At 42.5% G+C, this 19887-nt stretch overlaps 1 protein-coding gene across 5 annotated transcripts in view; it reads left to right on the forward strand.

The window, feature by feature from the left end:
• LIFR (LIF receptor subunit alpha) overlaps positions 1-19887 on the forward strand; it is a 122701-nt gene that overhangs the window by 19525 nt on the left and 83289 nt on the right. For 3 of the 5 annotated variants that reach the window (XM_055367618.2, XM_063700782.1, XM_004058927.5), the window contains exon 1: positions 19533-19828. The exons of 1 other annotated variant lie outside the window; for it this stretch is intronic. The gene's annotated coding sequence lies outside the window, so the exon portion shown is untranslated. Of the gene's footprint in view, positions 1-18710; positions 19024-19532; positions 19829-19887 lie in introns of those variants that run through there. One more of the 5 variants, XM_019013578.3, reaches the window with a different exon arrangement.

A 19887-nucleotide genomic window follows, 5' to 3' on the forward strand; every position in this document is an offset into this window, starting at 1 on the left:
GGTTTTTGAGGTTCACAACTTTAAATTTGGTTCTTTTATCCCTACCATAGAGATGAGGAAACAGAGGCTCAGGGAGGAATATAACCAGGCCACGTGGCTGATTAAACCACGGCATTAGTATGTGGGCCCAGCAGTCTGATTTCAAAGCCATGGTCTTTCCACAGCATTATGATGCCCTTCCCCCATCACCTTCCTCTGTATCTCTTTCTCAAACAAAATGCAAAACCAGTGACACAGGAATAAATCCTAGAAAGAGCAATCTTCACAAGGTTCCTTTCCAGGCCTACCATTCCAAGTATCTGAGCTAAACCAGCTTGAGCCTGGGTCACCTCAGTTACCGAAATCTGTCTCTTTAAATTTCCTCCTAAGGACAGGATTGGTCCCAGAACCCAGAACAGGGATGAGCCTATAGATGGGGGGCCTCTGGGTCCTACAGAGGATGGAGAAGAGATATGAGAGGTGGGAAACCAGTCCAGCACATTTTCTGGATCAGCGGACTGTGTAATGTGTGTTTGTTAATTTGTGCCCCAAACCGCAGCTGCCCATGGACTCAGCACAGCCGTTAGTGGATTTCTGACAGTCTATGGCAGGCAGCCCTGTGTTCTTCACGTTTGTCACAATTTAGACTTTAAACAATTCAGAGTGGTCTCTTTTCATGTATAGGAAGCTCTCTCTGGGCAAACAGTGGGTAACCAGCACATCAGACAATGGCATCAGATTGCAAACTTGTCTCCGTAAATTGAAGTAATCAGAAACAAACAGATATAAAGTTGTTTTATAAAACCTCTTAAAGTATAATATACATAAATATAAGTGCATATATCATAAATGTATATATTGGTGAATTTTTATAAGCTAAACACTAAGAACGTTATCAGTACCCTGGGGCCCCCACCATCCCCTTCCAATCACTACTCTTCCAAGAGTAGCTGCCATTCCTGACTTTTAATACTGTAAATTAGTTTTGCCAGTTTTTGAACTTTTTCTAAGTGGAATCATATAGAATGTTCTTGACTTATTTCCTCCAACATCACGTTTGTGAGATTCATCTGTGTTGTTAAGTTTAGACCATTTATTTTCGCTGTTATATAACATGACATATGAATACAAAACAGTTGATCTGTTCTGCTTGGATGGGCATGTGGATAGTTTCCAGTTTGGAGTTATTATGAATAGTATGCTGTGACAATTTCAGTGCATGCCTTTTGGTGAAAACATGCACAAGTTCCTGTTGAGTATATACGTAGGTGTGGAATTGCAGGGTTGCAGGGGAACAAAAGATGTCTTGATAGGATGAAATATAACATATTCTAGCTACAGAGGTAAAACAATGTGTATAGATATTACAGGGAAGGTTTGGATAGGCTCAAGAATGAAAGCAAAAGTCCAGAGCTTAGGAAAAGACTGTGACCGTCAGGATGCAAAGTAGAGTATAGTCTAAGCTAAGGAAAATGATGGTGTGTGTAGATAGTTAGGTAACTTGCAGAAACCAAGTGGCAGCAGTGCTGGGTAGTAAAGGGCTTTCGTTGAAAGACCTGAGTTCGAACTTGCTCTCAGTTTGACTGTGTAACTGAGGTGTGTCACTTGACAGCTCAAAGCCTTGACTTTCCCTTACAGAAAATTGTTGAGAAGATTAAATTCATTCATTCAACAATGATTGATTGACTACCTACCCATGTGCTGAAGACTGGGGATCCAGCAGCAAACAAAAAAAGTGTCCTTGTCCTCATTGATTTTACTGGGAAGGAATACCCATGGTAAACAATGGCCATTTCATGACAATTATGAAAACTGCAATCACGGGATCTAACCAGTCCGGGGGGTCTGGGAGGAGTGTCTGAGGCAAGTAGACATGAGCCAGGCCAAGAATTGGGGTGACAAATTTCAGGCAGATGAAATAGCATGAGGGAAGTCCATAGAGGGAAGGAGCCTGGCATGTGTAAGGAAAAGAGACAGTGAGTGTGGCTGACAGGAGTAAGCAGAGGGGAGAGTGAAGACCAGATGCAGTGGCAGGCCGGGCTTTTAAGTGGTTGGCTTACCTTGATTGCTTTTTTTTGTTTTGTTGTGTTTTTTTTGAGATGGAGTCTCACTCTGTTGCCCAGGCTGGAAAGCAGTGGTGCCATCTCGGCTCACTGCAACCTCTGCCTCCCAGGTTCAAGCAATTCTCCTGCCTCAGCCTCCCAAGTAATTTGGGACTACAGGCATATGCCACCATGCTCGACTAATTTTTGTATTTTTAGTAGAGACGGGGTTTCACCATGTTGGCCAGGCTGGTCTTGAGTAATCAGCCAGCCTCAGCCTCAAGTGATCTATACCCCTCAGGCTCCCAAAATGCTGAGATTACAGGTGTGAGCCACCGCGCCCAGCCCCTTGATTGCTTTTTAAGCCTTTTAAACTGAAGGCAAAAAGAGGACTGGGAAATAGGGTGGGAGTGGTGACAAAATCAGGAAAGTGCAAAAATATATGCTGATGTGTAAATTTACATTTCAGTATTAATCCAGTCATTCATTTATATTTATGTGATGAGGGACTACCAAGTGCATCTGATCATGTCTGAAATTATTCGGGTGTCAATAACTACTGAATGGGATGAATGCATGAACAGTAACTTACAAGGTCAACACGCTGGCAAAAGAAATTCTGTTTAAAATTATTTAATTTCATTTGCTGTGATATTAAGTTAGTTCTTTCAGTAGATTTTCATTCTAGGAACAGTCGCTAATATTTGTTGAATGCTTACTATGCATCAACTTCTGTTCTAAGTAATAGGGTAATATGTAACAGGTATGTTTTCTCATTCACTCCTAACCACAACAACGCAGACAGGTAGGATTCATTATTATCCCCTACTTTACTGATGGTGAAGTAGACATTGAAAGGCACACTGACCCACTGGCCTGAGATCACCTAGTTAGTAAGCAGAGAGTCAAGATTCGCACTCAGGCAGTCTGATTCCAGCTCAAAAGCTCCTAATGGCTGCTGCTAGCTTCCAGAAAGAAGTCACAGACAAGCAACACAAATATCTGGTTGGTTTAATTGTTGCATTTCTCATTTTAAATTAGTAAATTGGTATTGTGCATTACACATTAAGCTCTTGTGAGCTGATTAGTGTGACTTGACTCTCTAGGGTTTTGCTCCCTTCTAGTGAACTAATAAGGCTGAATTTCCAAACCTGCAATCCAGCTGTGGATCAATGGTTAGAGCACAGGAGAGTGACAGAAACAAAGATGGGGAAAGTTGCAGCGGCCACATCTTGCAGGTTATATAGACCATGCACACAGTTTGAACTGTTTCTTAGTGTGTAGGGAAGGAGTATGATTGGTTAGGATGTGATCACAACAGTTTGGGTGAGAGATGATGGTGACTTAGATGACTATGATGGTTGTTAAAATGGAGATGAAATAACAGATTCTAAGTAAAAGGCTGCACAAAGTGCTTGGCATGTAGTAAGTGTGCTATTAAGGGGTAGCTATTGTTAACAACCATGGCAAATTCACTTCAATCCAGCAGGTTACATTTCATGGATTGGAAATGACTGCCTGAAGCATAGCGTTGGAAAGATATTCTGACCCCCCTTCAGGCCCGCACAGAAGGAGCACTAGGATAGACTGGAGATGTCTGTCATAAGCTCTGGATAAACAGGTGGTAGCACAAATGTTGAGGGGTGCTTTATAAGGATTTTCAAATCAATAGTTTGGATCTGTGCCCCCACCCAAACCTCATGTTGAATTATAATCCCCAGTGTTGCGGTGGGGCCTGGTGGGATATGAATGAATCATGGGAGTAGGTTTCTCATGAATGATTTAACACCCTCCCCTTGGTGCTGTTCTCATGACAGTGAGTGAGTTCTTGCAAGATCTGGTTGTTTAAAAAGTGTGTAGCACCTTCCCCTCACTCTGTATATCTTGTTCCCGCTCCTGCCATGTAAGACAGCTGCTCCTTCTTTGCCTTCTGCATGTTTGGAAGCTTCCTAAGGTCACCCCAAAAGCAGAAGCTGCTATGCTTCCTGTATAGCCTGCAGAATTGTGAGCCAATTAAGCCTCTTTTCTTTATAAATTACCCAGTCTCAGGTATTTCTTTATAGTAATGTGAGAACAGACTAATATACAAGTAAAGACAAGATTCTTATACAGACGATTTTGAATCATTTTTCTCCATAATAATATTCAAAGATAAAGTGGGCTTAAGCTATAGTAAAAACAATCCTATTTATTAGAAAAAAGCAATACCTAATGGATGATGAACCACAGAAACTTACAAAATTGACCTTCGGCTTGAAAGTACTCATGGGTAATGCCCTCCCGGCAAACAAAAGTTTCCACAGGCAAGTTAGTTTGACTTAGGTCAAATGTTTTAGGCCTCTCTTAGAGGTTCATGATGCATATTAGCATGCTAAAAGTTCAGAAAGGGAAGCACACTAAAAGACACATTTTTAAGGTTGTTTAACCAGAAGTTTCCAAATTCATTGACCATGGGATATTTTTTCACTTTATGCTTAACATCTCATAGAAACATAATGCCTGCATTAATATTGCATTATGACAACAAGACATTGTGCTACAAAATTTGTAATATCATGTCATCTTTTTTCTTCTGGCTTTTGTACAGCTCAATCAGTAGGAGCAAAGGAGAGGAGGAGAAGGAGGCTAGTGCTTTTTTTTTTTGAGCTGGAATGCAGTGGCACAATCTTGCCTCACTGCAACCTCTGCTTCCCGGATTCAGGTGACTCTCCTGCCCCAGCCTCTTAAGTAGCTGGGACTACAGACACCCACCACGACCTCCAACTAATTGTTTTTGTATTTTTAGTAGAGACAGGGTTTCACCATGTTGGCCAGGCTGGTCTCGAACTCCTGACTTCAAGTGATCCGCCCACCTCAGCCTCCCAAAGTGCTGGGCTTACAGGCGTGAGCCACTGTGCCCTGCCGACTAGTGCATATTATTTGTTTGTTTCTAGAGAAAGATGCTCACTTAATGATAACTGGTTGTATATAGCAGCACCTTGGCTCTGAATCTGATCACTGACGTTGTGGCTAACAATATTTAACCTTTGGCTGATGAAGATCGAGTTGCAGCCTACACCCACATTTTGAAGTTGCTTAAATTTGGACTACTCAGGAGACACACAGATTCTACAGATGTGAGCCAGTCACAGAACACTAGGGCTTATTCATTTTCAAAGTTTCCAATTTTTAGTTCAGTGCTTCGTACATAAAAGAGGCTCACAAATGGCTTTTGAGTAGTGAATGAATACACAAATCAATGAATAACTATGGTACCTATTTTTGCTCATGAGAAAAGGTAATTAATTATAAGAAGAGTAAGTATTGTGCCAAATCTAGGATAAATTTTAAATAACACAATAGCCTTAAAATTAAACAAGCGTTCTTTTTTTGTTCTGTGGAGATTTAGCAAGTTAGATCTACTTTTGTCTGAATTATACATGCTGAAAAAATGGCATCTTCAGACAAAAATTGGCTAACGTTATTAAGTAACTTTGTCCTTTAATTAGGCAAGTCACTTAGTCTCTTTGTTTTGTCTCCTGCGATAGGTGAACTCTAAGTTCTAAAGTGTCCATGAATCTATTCACTTATAAATATGATGCTTTGTACTTTTTTTTTTCTTGCAACACCAGGAAAGTGCATAATGTTCATTCTAAAACCCAGTCTAAGTCCAGACCGAAAAAGCCTCAGGAAAGCACAGAATTCCAACATGTTTTGCAAGAAAATCCTCACTCATTAAAGGTATGCTCATAAGAGGAAAACAAGAACTCTATTATATTTTCCTACAGAAGAACTGTATGAAGGCCTCTTCACAGAATCTCAGCAAGAACAGCACTCTCTTCTGGGACAATCTTGATGAACATGGGCTACCTTGGGAACTGGTGACTTGGGCAGGTCCCCTAATAATCTTTAGGTACCATTATAAGCCAACACTTACATGTACTTATTAAATAGCAGCCACTGTTCTAAATGCTTTATTTAGACAAATTCATTTAATCCTAACCATAGCCCTAAGAACTGGGTGGGATTATTATCTTCATTTTACAGATGGGCAAGTTAAGGTATAGCATGCTTAATTATCTAACTGTTATGGACCTATTAAATGGTGAGGAATCAAGATAGTATGGGTCCAGAATCTCTGCTGGTAACCCCTCTGCTATACTGCCACTCAGGATATCATCTAGCTATTGACGAAGGCTGAAACAGACTAAGTCAACTGACACTTATCGGGAGTCCACCATATTAAATGCTGTGAAGAACTGAGGGGGAATAAAATGATGAGGGCCTCATTACTGCACTTAATAAGCAACATACTCTAGGCAGAATGAAATGAATATTAGAATAAAGATTCTTCGGAAAGAGGAGGTAGAATTTGATCTAGCCTTGAAGAATAGGATTTTAATAGATAGAGTGGAAAGACAGTATTCCAGGTTCAAGCAACAGTGCGATTTTAGGGTGTGCCAATTAGGCTTGTCTGCCCAGATTGTAAGACACACAGTAGGGCAGCGGTCCCCAAACTTTCTGGCACCAGGGACCAGTTTCCATGGGAGAAAATGTCTCCATGGACTGGGGTTGTGGGGATGATGGTTTCAGGATGAAACTGTTCCACCTCAGATCACATCGGGCATTAGATTCTCATAAGGAGTATGCAACCTAGATCCCTTACATGTGCAGTTCATAATAGGGTTCACACTGCTATGATAATCTAATGCTGCTGCTGATCTGACAGGAGGTGGAGCTCAGGTGGTAATGCTCGCTTGCCTGCTTCTCACCTCCTCCTGAGCAGCCTCCTGCTTCTCACCTCCTGCTGAGCAGGGTTCCTAACAGGCCACAGTCCAGTGGACCCTGCAGTAGGGGATGACATCTGGCTCTTGAAGAGTCTCAATGCTGTGCTGAGTCTAAATGTCATTGTGTAGGCAATAAAGACTAATTTGACTTTTACTTTGGAGTATAACTCGAGATAGAATGGTGGGCTATAATCTAAGCAGGAAGAATGAGAAATTAAATCAAGGCAGTTTCAGTAACAAGTGTAAAAATGGGTGATGTGGTACCAGGGTGTTGCGATATGGTGCCCAGACTGCCCCTTCAGTAATAATGATCAGATTATCCAAGTCACTGGGAATGCTGCCAAAAGAGGGCCTTCGGCCAAGGTCATGACCTCTTCCTGGGATGGTGGCATCAATGACTGATCATCACTGGGGATATAAAGGCCCCTACCTCTCACCACAGCTCAGGACAGCTCTGAAGGGCCATCTCAGCCTCAGAACTCACCACATTGTAGTTGAACTTCTTTCTCTGCCCAGTTGTGCTTTCTTTCCTTCTCTTTGACAAACTACTGTCTCAAGAGCACTCCCAATAAACCTCTCCCACACTAATCTCTGTCCTAGAGTCTGTATCCTGGGATGCTCAACCTGCTTCTGATGGCTGTAAGGTGCATTATAAAAACAAAACCCCCAGTTGGGCATGTATGCACGAATGTAGCAAATGAAGGAGAAGAAAAAGTCAAAGAAGATGCCAGACCAGCATAGCTAGGAGGGTGGTCTTAGCCAGCATGGTCACTCCCTTGACTAACTATACTCAGCCCCTCAGTGCGGTGTCTCTTCTTGACCCCTATAATCTACTCCTCACACATGCGGCAGAGGGATTCATGCTCCAAATCTTGCCATCATGTGCAGAAGAAATTCAAGAGTCCTTTATCCTGCCTACAACATCCCACCTAATTGGTCCCCCAGATACCTCTCCAACCTCCCCATGCTTCTGGACTCCAGCCATACTGACCTCCTTGCAGTTCTGGAACATGCCAACTATGTGCCTGTTGGTCCCCCAGAAACTCCCATAGGCCCTTGTCTCATTTCATTTAGCCCTCTCTGCTCAAAAATTCCTTCTCAGGAAGGCCTCCTCCAACTACTCCATTTAGCATAGAAACCCCTGTCGTTCTCTATCCCTTTAAACCCACTTAATTTTTTTCCAAAGCACTTATTTCAAGTTGCCATTGGTACATTATTTACCTATGTGTTTATGCATGGTCTCTTTCTCTCTCTAGAATGAGAGCTCCATGAAGGCAAGAACTTTATCATCTTCACTGTTATATCCCTGGTCAGGCACATAATTTGTACATAAGTTAATGAAAATGAGAGTCATGGGAGAAGTGTGTTTTCAGCAGAAAATATCAGTTCAATATTGAATAGGTTGAATCTGAACAGCCTTTACAACAAAGCAGTCAGATCAGATGTTTAGAAGACAGTTACTCATAGTACCCAGTCTCTGTGAGGTGCAGGGAGAGAACGAGCTAGAATGGCAGTTCCTAAGTTGCTCTGGGGGAATATTAACCTCATGGCAGGCTCTTTGAAATACAGAATGGTTGGGCCAGGTGGTGGCTCATGCCTATAATCCCAGCACTTTGGGAGGTTGAGGTGGGCAGATCACCTGTGGTCAGGAGTTCGAGACCAGCCTGGCCAACATGGCAAAACCTCGGCTCTACTAAAAATACAAAAATTAGCTGGGCATGGTGGTGTGCCCCTGTAGTCCCAGCTATTTGGGAGGCTGAGGTAGAAGAATTGCTTGAACCCAAGAGGTGGAGGTTCCAGTGAGCCAGATCATGCCACTGCACTCCAGCCTGGGCAACAGAGTGAGACTCGGTCTTCAAAATAAAAATAAATAAATAAATAAATAAATAAATAAATAAATAAATAAATAAATAAATAAATACAGAATGGTCATATTCCTTCAATGAAATAAAAACCAAACAGGTTTAATAAAAGAAAAATTAATGAATAAATAATGGATAAGAGGGAAATGAAGAGAAACAGAATGAGAGACAGAGAAACGAAGGGGATTTATTGGCTCATGTAACAGCAATGTCCAGAGGTTCAGGCTGGACAAGATCTAAGGACTCCAACAGTGATCCCAGAATTTGGTCTGTCTCCATCTCTCAGCTCTGCTAGTCACTTCTCTGAGGGTCTGCATTCTCAGCCAGGCTCTTTCCAAACAGACCACAATGGAAAGTAGATCACCAGAATTGGTTCCAATTCCTTCCTTTCAATGAACGCAGTGAAAGATGGTGCCTCTTTCACAACAGTTCTTTAAAAAAATCAAAGGAATTGGACCTAAGGAGCTGGTCTGGCTTGAGTCCTGGGCCCAGAGGGATAAATGGTCTGATTCACCTAGACTGGGTCATCTCTGACACTGTGCGCTGCAGGTTCCCAGGAGCTGATGATGTGCCTCTCTTCCCAACTCCGTGTTTAGTGATTTCACCTTGGTAGCTTGAAGTTGGCCATGGTAAAAGTATTTACACCATGGAAAATGTCAAATGCTACAAATCAAGGATTTTCTTCTTTTTTTTTAGAATTGGTTGTTAACACTTACCAATGAATCACTTGTCATATGAACATTTCTAAAGCCAGGAATGGGGGACAGATTCACCAGAACTCAGGGACTAAGAATGAGGAATAGGTTCCCTAAAGGACAATCAAGATATTGTTACCAGGAAAAGGGATGAATGTTGGGAAGCGTCCTCCCGTATATTATATTATTACATTACATTATGTTATAATTGAGGATCCACAATGAACTAAGGGTTCTAAAAAGGCCTGTGACTTATAAAGCTGTTTAACTCAGTGTTATCCAACCTTCTGTGATTAGAAAGTCTCCTTTTTCATAAACTTCTGATTAACTTCTCAATGCCTTTGGAAAATAGTGAACAAGAGTATAGAGATATTAATAGAAAAGAAGGGAACTAACAATTTATATGTAGATCTATTGCTGTGTTAGTGGCTGGGGGAAAAAAGATTCTTAATGTTTTCCTCTCCCTTGAATGGCAAATAGAAAATGCCTAAAATGAAGAAAATATTGATTTTAAACCAACTGATACGTCTGCAAACTTTATTTTAACTTTGAGCCACTAAAAGGGATTTAAAATCAAAGGAACAATATATTTCCTATATCTTTTAGGCTGAATATTATATGTTAATTCTAATATTTTTATGAGCTGTAATTAACCTTCGATCATTGAGAAATCAAATACTCAGGCTTTTAAGCTTATATCTAAAACTTCATCTAGTGCTATGATAGGAAGAAAAAATGAAAGACAGAAAGCAATAAAAATTAATTTTAAAATAGTTTCTTTTTTTCTTTTCTTTTTTGGCAACTCAGGCTAATCAAGGACATTCTGACCATGTTTTGAGAGTCTTACTACGTAAGCTTCATCAGAGTCTTCATAAGACAAAGGGATTTGTCTCACTCACTGTTGTTTCCTTAGCATGCATATGTATTAAGTACTCAATAAATATTTGTTGAACACTGAGTTTTAAAAATCAACAATGGGGCCGGGAGCAGTGGCTCACGCCTGTAATCCCAGCACTCTGGGATGCCGAGGTGGGGAGATCACCTGAGGTCGGGAGTTCGAGACCAGCCTAACATGGAGAAACCCTGTCTCTACTAAAAATACAAAATTAGCCAGGCGTGGTGGTGCATGCCTGAAGTCCCAGCTACTTGGGAGGCTGAGGCAGGAGAATCACTTGAACCTGGGAGGTGGGGGCTGCAGTGAGCCGAGACTGCGCCATTGTACTCCAGCCTGGGCAACAAGAGCGAAACTCCGTCTGAAAAAAAAAAAAAAATCAACAATCATGACAGAGGTATATTTTATCCACTTGATGCTTTCTCATATACATCACCTCATTTCATATGTTTTGTGGACATATGAAGGCACTGTCTGCCCTTCCCACCTTCCTTCATGTAGGAATTTACCTTCCCCCAATAGCTATGTCACCATCCGGGACTTTATATTCTTTTACGTGGCCTTTCTCCCTTCCCTTTTCGCCTAAATTAGTTAGGCAATAGCTATGCTGCCATTTGGGACTTAATATTCTTTCTCATGATCTTTCCCCCTTCCTTGTTTGCCTAAATTAGTGAGGGCTGTATTTCTACCACTTGCAGGAAAGGAATCTTCATTGAACAATTTTCATTGTTATATCTGTTATACTGAAAACTATATTAATGGAATACTGATATGCTTTGTTCTTCAACTGAAAATTTTTATTTTCTAAAGATAAAGTATTAAACATCCAAGGCTCAATACTGAATATAAGTCTAGTATAATTTCAACAAATTCCTTACTAAACTGCTGTGCAAAATAAAGATGAAAGCTCACACCTGTAATCCCAGCACTTTGGGAGGCCAAGGTGGATGGATTGCTTGAGGCCAGGAGTTTGAGATCAGTTGGCCAACGTGGTGACACCCTGTCTCTACTAAAAATACAAAAAATTAGCCAGGCAGGCATTACAGGTGGCAGGCGCCTGTAATCCCAGCTACTCGGCAGGCTGAGGCAGGAGAATCACTTGAACCTAGAAGGTGTAGGTTGCAGTGAGCCGAGATTGCACCACTGCACTCCAGCCTGGGTGACAAGTGAGACTCTGACTCAAAATATATATGTATGTGTGTGTGTGTGTGTATATATATATTGTGTGTATATATATACATATGCATATGTATAACACTCTCTAAATCCAATGGAGACAAAAATAACACTCTCTAAATCCAATGGAAGTGTCTAGGGATGCTCCCGGCTGTTGGTGGTTTTGAATATAACATCACTTTCAGGTTGAAGAAAGGAGTAACCCACCAGAGATGAATAGCAGTATGAGAATCCAGTCATGGGGGACTGGGTGTGGTGGCTCACACCTGTAATCCCAACACTTTGGGAGGCTGAGATGGGAGGATCCTTTGAGCCCAGGAGTTTGAGACAAGCCTGGGCAACATAATGAGACCCTGTCTCTACAAAAAATAAAATTAGCCAGGCATGGTGGTGTGTCTGTAGTCCCAGCTACTTGGGAGGTTGAGGTGGGAGGATCACCTGAACCCAGGAGGTCAAGGCTGCAGTGAGCTGTGATGGTGCCACTGCACTCTAGCCTGGGCAGTAGTCTAAAAAAAAAAAAATCCAATCATGGGGTCTCAAAGCAGAAGAGAGTAGTGTGGGGAAGGGGGATGGGCTGATCCTACAGAGACACAATTCTGCACTCAAACAACACCCGAAGGAAAGAGCAAGTCTCTATCTCAACTAGCAATACAATCTGAAACAGGAATGCAGGAGAGAAAGAGTTAGATTCAACCCAACAGAGACAAAGGACAGGAGCCATTTGGACTAAAGAGAGACAGAATTCAGAGCATGTCCTTTGGGTTGAGAAGAGCCTTTGACAGCACTCAGTCAAAACCCAACTTTGTCAAAGCCTCACTCACAGCGGCACTACGGTGTAGGTGAGATCCTAGTGAAGCTCCTGAAACTAGAAGTGGCAGGAGAAGGTTCAGTGGCCAGCACTGAAGTGGAACATAGCGTTCAGCAATGAGGAGTGTGGGCTTTGGAGCCAGACTGCCATGGTTTGAATCACACTGTTGTCAGTAACCGTGTGGCCTTTGGGAAGTTAGTGAACCTCTTTGCCTGATTTGTAAATGGAGATGACAGCCCTCCCTGTAACTTGCAGGGTTGTAGGGAGGATGGGCTGATTTGGTACACAGTACCTGGCATGCCGTAAGTGCTTAATAAATGGTCAATGTTTTCTAGTGATTATGAATTCTGAGCCCCACTTTTAGCCAACATCTTCTAAATCATTATAAATTATGATGACTTTGGAATTAAACAGACTGGTGCATTCATATCTTTGTTATTTTACTCCTTTGAGCTTTGGTCTCTTCACCTGTAAAGTGAGACTAATATCTACATATATAAAACACAGAGAATGTGCCTAGCATGGGGACTCTTTATGTTAATAACCAATTAATATTAATCTCCCAACCTGAGAGTCACCTGCACAGCTATGTTTCTCTTTTCTAGAGTTAAGAAAAAACCCAGTAAGGTTAGACTAATTGGTATAGTCCAGGTCAAGACTACTTGGGTAGGTAGAATGGAATTCTATGTGAACTCACATTTGAGTGGGATACTACATTGATTAGGGTAGTGGAAAGGTTTCTGTCAGCCCTTCAAGTCTAAGACCCTGGGAACAAAATAGCCTGAAACATAAGATTTCTTGGGCGTGTCACAGAAAAAAAATTCCAAGCTGCAGACTTTCTCTTTGAGAGTGGCGTCCTCAGTTACCTTAAATTCCAGTAGAAACACCATCCACAGAAATGTCCCTGTTTACCAGAGCTGCCATAGTGATAGCCACTTTTGTTTCCCCAATATGAGACCCAGGCAGTGTTCCAGATTAGGTACCCGAAGAAAACCCTGGGGATATTACTGTTATTTAAATTAATTATTTAACTGACTAGTTATGTTTCAGCCACCCAGTGTTTCAGAGACCTTGAATTATGCCTATTGGCAAATGTGTAACCACTGAAAATTCTTCACAGTCAGAAACTGGAAAGAAAAATTCACCCCTGTAGTTTTAGATTTTTTGGTTTTGTACATAATATTGAAGGCGGTGGATTAAGTGCAATATTTAGAATAATATATTCAAGGATTTAAGGAATTTGAGTTCAATTTTGAACCACTCCACCACCCCTGGCTGGACCTCAGCTCAATCCCTTAATCTTTTGGCTTCTTTCTCCATCTGCACAAGATGCCTCTGGCAACGCACTGAGTGCAGTAGCATAGGAATACATTCAATAATGGGCTTAATATCACCACTCAAAAGGGAGTAAATTGCTTTTTTGTGGGATCCATTAGCTTAATTGAGAATATTAGCTCAGTATTCTGGATGTATGATGGGCTATAAGAAAGAAGGTAGCATCAATTTAAATGTTTTGCTTTGCCTCCCTAAATGACTCTGGTCAACAGATAAGAATAAGAATATAAGAATAAGGGGACAGAAAGAAAAGCAGGGACAGAGGAGAATGCTCAGGAAGTCAAAAGGAAGAAGTAAAGGGATGGAGGCTCAATGGTTAAGAAGTGAGGTATACGTGAAGACGGAGGCGGAAAAGAAGATGGGAGAGGCAAGAAGAGAAATAAGAAGATTCCTTAAGGAGAGGAAGAGTAAGAATGTGAAACGAAGATTCCAATCAGATAGAAGTTAATTGGGACCAACCATATGGAGAGGGGGCAGAGCAGAGGGGATGGACAGAGTTCACTCGGGAAAGAGAGGGTTTGGTAGGGCTGTCTCCCTCCCTCCTGTCACTGGCTGTCTTCACATTTGCAGTGCTCCCACGATCCCCAACACTAGGCTTTTGGCTCAGGGAGTTGGCTTTAACAGCTGTGCCATTTAGCCTCCCAAGAGTATAAGAGGTCTCCAAGACCCAGGGAGTTAAGCAAATGTTAGTGTATCGGGGGAAAGTGTTCTTACTTCATGTTCTTCAAATTAAACAATGAAGTGAAGTCATAGAGGACAGGAGGTGATGGTAAACAATACAATGGAACCAAAGGGAAAATGACTGCTTTATGGGTATCTCAGTGATACCAACTTACTCCTCATAATTCTCTAAGCTTTACTTTGCAAGGACAATTGGAGGCTAGAACTGCCTCACCATCACTCCTACTCCCAAAGCTTTGATAGACTTAGGAGTGGTAGTAGAAATCATAATAACGATAACATTCACAGCAAATATTTATTGCTTACTTTGTGTCAGGCACATACGCATGCATCCTTCCAAAAGGGATTTCAGATGGTCTACAATAAGACAACTTCTAAGAGGGGAGGAAAAAATAGATACATATACCTTGGCTGAGGAAAGCTACAGTAAATTTGATACAGCAATAAGTGGTTTGATAGGAATTAACTCATTTTGTCATCTCTACAACCCTACGAGGTAGGTACTTTTAATAAGACCTTTTTATAGAGAAGGAAACTAGGAAAACCAAGACTTGATTTTACATCATTGGCTTCACTTCAAAGGCTAGGGAAAACAAAAACAAAAACGAAACAACCACAGTAAGAGTCTCACTACTTACTTTCAACAATAGCAATGTTCAAGTTAATCACCAGGAAAAAAAATTAGCTCTGTGTGCCACCAAAAGATAGCCAAAATTGTTGTTGTGTAGCGTCCCTCTTAACTTAGATATGTGAGCATCGCTCAGATAAGACAAATTCTTCCCAGAGACTGGGTCAGGAAAGGCTTTCTCCTGATGAAACTGTAGGACTCCTTCCACTTGACAATGAGAGCTATGCAAAACTTCATTTCCCCTATTTCACTGCTACGAGGAAGCCTGGGCTTAGTTTTATGCTCAAATACTATTGTTTGTCTCAGCCAGAATTTCAACTTTTCTTTTTTAAAAAATATTTGTCTTTCATTGTAAATAAACCACCTTAAGTCCCTTTTGGAAGAAGGCACGGTATAAATAAACAAAAGACAGGCTGGGCGTGGTGGCTCATGCATGTAATCCCAACACTTTGGGAGGCCGAGGTGGGTGGATTATGAGGTCAGGAGTTCAAGACCAGCCTGGCCAAGATGGTGAAACCCTGTCTCTACTAAAAATACAAAAAAATTAGCCAGACGTGGTGGCGGACACCTGTAATCCCAGCTACTCAGGAGGCTGAGGCAGATAATTGCTTGCACCTGGGAGGCGGAGGTTGCAGTGAGCCGAGATTGTGCCACTGCACTCCAGCCTGGATGACAGAGCAAGACTCTGCCTAAAAAAAAAAAAAAAAAAAAAAGACAAAATGCAATCCTGTTGGGGCCAAGCTAGAGATATAATTTATCAAATTACTTGACATAGCACCCTGAAATCATTGCATCTAAAAGAGAATATCCTAAACAGAATTTTGAGCAGATACTATTTTTTATGGTCTTTGTCATATTTTTCATGTCTCTCAAATAGCATTCCAAACCACTTTGGGTAAAGAACATAAAATCTAGAGAAAATTAGCTGATTACTCTCAAATGTCTTCATGTTACAGGGATATAATTAAAGTTTTGAATCTTGTCCAACACTGTGCTCAAAAATAAACCAATTTAAGTCTACATTTATCAGTCAGGCTTAAAATGAAAAACAGTTTCACTCATTTCAATTATTCACTGGTTAATAAACTATGCTTAATTTGTAGAATTTTTTTTTTTTTTGCTTCCAAAATTTATTCCAGGAACACAGCCATATCTTCTCCTGCTGACTGATAAACACTATATATATTAGATCACACATAAAGAGAAGCCTGTTTAAGGGTCAAGATGTAGGTGATTTAATGAAGAGACCCCCATCAACTCAAGGTTGCTGTTTCTGTGAGTAATTGATCTGTTCAAAAAACAAAGCGTTTCATTTCCAGAACTTTCATTACAGGTGTGACTATGATTTTTGTTTCATTTAAACATTATTATATAATGATGCATTTCAAATGCAATAGCATTTACAAAAAAGAAAATAAATTATCAGAACAAAAACAGAAAGAAGAGCCAGTAGCTGGGAAGAAGATCACAGACGTTTAGCACAAAATAATTAACTAAGAAGTCAATTCTGCTTATCCAGCAAGTACTTACAGCTCAACATTTTGCTACTTCAGTCCCATTCAATTTTAGCTTGTGACAAAACCTACACTTTTACTTCTAGTTTTGTGACTTACTCTGTTTCATTATTTTATTTATTCAACAAACACTTATGGAGATAAGGCTCGTTGTATTATGCAATATAAGCATCAAACAAAGTACGTTCTTGTTCTGATACTTATTTTGCAACACTTCATGAAATTGCAAAAAGTAAATATTATATAAATTAGAATTTACAACATACACTGGTCTATGACAAAGTAAGTAAAAATAGTCTCAATCCATGAGACTTGAAATTGAGCTGAAATTCCTTCAGGAGTCCATATGGATTAATTCAGATTTTTATACAACAGATAAGGAAAATTTATTCTTGACAGCACAGACACCAGTCAGGTGCCCCAAGCTGGGTTATGGCCTGGTCAAATATTGCTAACATATTTTTAAAGCTCTTGCTTTGTTACAGAAACTCCGTTTTTTCTCATGAAACAGTGCGTATACCGCAACTCTTCAAATTGTACCTCAGTATGGTGTAAGGAATGTGGTGTTCCTTAGAAGCTGTGGCAAATTCCTAAATTTCTTACCTGTAAAATGGGTATACATGGAAGGCAGGTCTTCTGTGAAGCTCACACAGCATAAACTTTCGGGCATCTTCTCCAGGCCTCCATCCCAGGCCTTGGCAGGAGCCTTGGCGATACATTCACCTGGTCATATGTTTATGTACAATTTGCAAAAGCAATATATTGTCACCACAATTAGCTGAGACTGAGGTCTCTTTCCGCTAGGACTTTCCCTCTGCCATTTTCCCTTCTATTGGGTGGTGCTGGGGCAGCCTGGACATGCTGTGTGATAGGGTCAGGCTTTGTGTTCCTACCCAAACCTCATCTTGAATTGTAATCCCCACTTGTTAGGGAGAGAAATGACTTGATTATGGGGACAGTTTTCCCACGTTGTTCTCGTGATAGTAACTGAATTCTCACGAGATCTGATGGTTTTGTGTTTGGCAAGTTCCTCCGCTCACAATTCTTTCCGCTTCCTTGTGAAGAAGGTACTTGCTTCTCCTTCCACCATGATTGTTAAGTTTCCTGAGGTCTCCCCAGCCATGTGGAACTGTGAGTCAATTAAACCTCTTTCCTTTATAAATTACCCAGTCTCGGGCAGTTCTTTATAGCAGTGTGAGAACGGACTAATACACAGTATTTGCTTTTTCTTTAAGAGGACCACCCAAATTGCAAAAATTGCAGGCCCCACAAAACCTGCATTACCCCCTAAGTGTGAGAATAGTACCTATTTCACAGGTGTGCTGTGAGGATTAACAGGTAATGGACACATGGTGTGTATCAGGTGGATGTTAGCCATTATCACTACTCTGAATCTCCATCTTTCTATTATAGCAAGGCCACAGAAATGAGCATTTTATGTAATATTCTTAAAACTAAATTCTTCTCATGGAATGGGATTTTTCAACCCCAGGCAACAAGGCCACATCATGTTTTTCTTGGGCTCTAGGCCTTTTTGCCTTCGTTGAGCCCCTTACTCCATTAAAATATATATACATATACACACACACATATATATATACATTTTAAGATTGTATTAGCACAAAAACAAATATATTAATATATATTAAAATACTTTCTTAAACCTAAATTTTTTTTCTTCTGATTTGAAAAGAAATTAAAATATTTTTTGTGGGCCTCTAAAAATATTGTGGACCTTAGGCACTGTGCCTAATGGAAAAGACAGTGACAGGATTGTGCAATATGAATAATGATAAATTTCCCAAACCATCAAGGACTCAAGAATATGGGTAAACATCTTAAATGGGGTTGGTTTCGAGTACTTATAATAGAAAAATGTTATCCAAACAAGGTCTTAGGGGTAACAGGAGGCGTTTTTAGTGTTCAAAATACGCACATGGATGGAGTTGGCCATTAGGACGCTAATAGCAACCGTATCTAGCTGTGAAATACATATTTTGGTTTTGGGAGTCTACTTTTCAGTAAATGTACTTTTAGGTGTTTTGTTGCCCATTTAATTACATGATCAACAAGGAAGAGTTATTTTACAAAACAAGCTTCATTTTGCCAATTTATAAATTGCTTTGGAATTTCATCGAAAGGTCTTTAAAAAACACGTTGGCCTTGGTGCTGGTGCATCACATAAATCACAGATGAAACAAACAAGCCTGTTTCCTACTCAAGGTGTGTCAGTAGAGTCCTGACTGCGTGCCAGGGGCTCTATCTGGCACATTTCTGAACTTTGCAAAATTAATTGTGCCGAAGAGAACACCATCAAACGCGTCCGGCATACAGCGTAAACATCTTCAGGCCATGATTCTGCGCCATCAAACGCTCTCCAGCTAATTTCATTTGGTGATTACTCTGCTAGAAAACCGAGGCCAAGTGAAACTGCGGAAATGGGAACAATGTACGGAGGAAAAATCTCACCCCATTAAGAGATCCGTTTCTTCTCCGCACAAATAAGCCCACCCCGCCTCGGAGGCAAGACTAGATGGTTCCAGGATACTCTCGGCGCGCCCGCTGGCCCTCTCGGGCAGGGGAGCCCCACAGCCGGCAGGAGGACCAGGACGCGAGCGGCGGCGCCTCGGCCCTGGGCTGTTTAGGTAATTCGCAAAGTCCCAGCGATCATCCCCCTCTCCCAGAAGCTGGTTTTCTTGTGTGCAGTGGTTACAGAGGCGGCGAAAACACGGTTCCCCGCTTTCCTCTCCTCAAGGCACTGTTTGCAGCGGCAGCAGCGGCAGCATTCGGGGAGGCGCGGTCCTCCCCGCAGAGCCGTCGCGCACTCGGCCTTTCTCGAGGATTTGCCTGGGCTCAGCCGCCTCGCTCTCCCCTGCGCTTCCATGACCTTCTGAGAGCGGCCTCACCACCGGAGGCTCGGAGGAAGCACCACCCTCGGCGTCCGGGGCCCGTCGCGCGGCCGCGTTCCTCCTACTCCTTGGAGCACCCGCGCGGGCGCGCGGGCGCGCGGCCGGGGATCGGCGGGGGCGCGCGGGTTGGGGCGGGGCCGGGGCCGGGGGCAGGGGCGGGTCAGGGGCGGGGCCGGGCCCGCTGCGCCCCCAGCCGAGCGGCGTGCAGGCGCCGCCCCCGCGCGCCGCAGTCCCGGCTGGAGCGACTCGGCCGTGGCGGTGGCCGTTACCGTTGCCTCTGGGAGGCTCTGGCGGCGGCGGCGGCCCGCGGGGTTCGCGGAGCGCAGCGGGCCGCCCTTCGCCCGTGGCCGCCTCGAGCAGCCTCGCGCCGACACAGGGGAGGCGAGACGGCGGCTGCGGAGGCGGCGGCGCATTGTGCCCGGCCCCCTCCTTGGCGGCTCCTGCCCCCGGGCGGCTGCGGGATCTGGGCAGCCCCGGGGCGGCGGCCGAGGCTACAGAGCCGGCGGCAGGGGATGGCAAGATAGCGGCGCGGGAGCGTATCGTGAGTCCTGGGGGCGGGTGGGCGCGGCGCGGAGCAGGGGAGCCGCGGAGCCCCGAGCG

The sequence above is a fragment of the Gorilla gorilla genome, chromosome 19 (assembly GCF_029281585.2).
Source record: "Gorilla gorilla gorilla isolate KB3781 chromosome 19, NHGRI_mGorGor1-v2.1_pri, whole genome shotgun sequence".
Taxonomy (NCBI): domain Eukaryota; kingdom Metazoa; phylum Chordata; class Mammalia; order Primates; family Hominidae; genus Gorilla; species Gorilla gorilla.